Source organism: Aplysia californica, unplaced genomic scaffold, assembly GCF_000002075.1.
Source record: "Aplysia californica isolate F4 #8 unplaced genomic scaffold, AplCal3.0 scaffold00395, whole genome shotgun sequence".
NCBI lineage: Eukaryota > Metazoa > Mollusca > Gastropoda > Aplysiida > Aplysiidae > Aplysia > Aplysia californica.
The window spans coordinates 173349-174490 of NW_004797665.1; positions in this window are offsets into that span (position 1 = coordinate 173349).

Below are 1142 nucleotides of genomic sequence, written 5' to 3' on the forward strand. Positions count from 1 at the left end.
TCCCCCCCCAAAAAAAAATTTTCTCCGTGAATTTCTGTACCTGTTTCCGCTAAGCACTAGCTGCTTGACTTGACCTGACCTGTACATCCAGGGACGAGTGACTTGACCTGACCTGCCTGCTGTGGGTTCGACGATTACTTTGCTCGCACTCTATCTCTGCTCTTTGTTTTATACAGATATCTGTTTAACGCAATAGACGCAAAGAATGCTTTGATATCAAACCATTTTACCGTTTATCTTAACAAACTCGTCTATTGCTCGAGCAAAAACAAAGGTCACAACGCTTCTATCACTACTACCAGACACTATATGACACTGGCCAGAGGCCCGAAAGTGGAAGGCCAAATGATTTCCAGTGACCCTCAAACTCTAAGCGTTAACTCAAGGGTGAAGATTTCTGGAGTTGTCATACAAATGTAAACTTAAGTTGTTCCCGCATCCGATCCGGACATTAGGGATTGCCTTGTTAGTGAGACAACTTCCTGGGCCTTCGGCATATAGTGGTAGGGTGTCCAGTTCCTTTCCACGCCGCCTTTACTTCCCCAGCTCGAAGTGAGGTAACCATTACTGCTGGGTGGGCAGAAGGGGGCGAAAAAAATCCGCGTCCTAACCGAGACTCGAACCTGGATTTCCCGCTTCGGAGACGAGCGCACTAACCGCTCCGTCACCGCACCCTCCACACGAATGTATACCCTGCAATCGTAACTCTTTAAGTGCTTGAGGGGTTGTTGTTGTTTTTTTATTGGTTTGTTTCTCTGTTTGTTTTTCTTAGTCTCCCTTCACTTTCTACCATAATTGTACAAGCCTTTTGTCCTGAACTCTTGATCAAGACGTAATAAGTTTTCACTGTGTTTGCCAACGTAGGCGATATGATATGGTCGCCCACAAGTGAGCAATTTGGTAATTTAGGTGGGCGTTAGGGATCACCTGGGTACTGAGAGTAGGCCCTGCTTGGAAGTACATGCACATTAACATGTTGGTGGACGGTACGAAAATTTCAGTTGGTAAAAGTATAGGCACTCGCTATAAAAATGTTGACAAACTTTGGTTTAGACCGAAGCTTGTTGACCAATCAACTGTGTTGCTGAATTTTGATGTTTCATTCAGGTGTTCATGAAGATATGACAATGGAGACGCCCCCC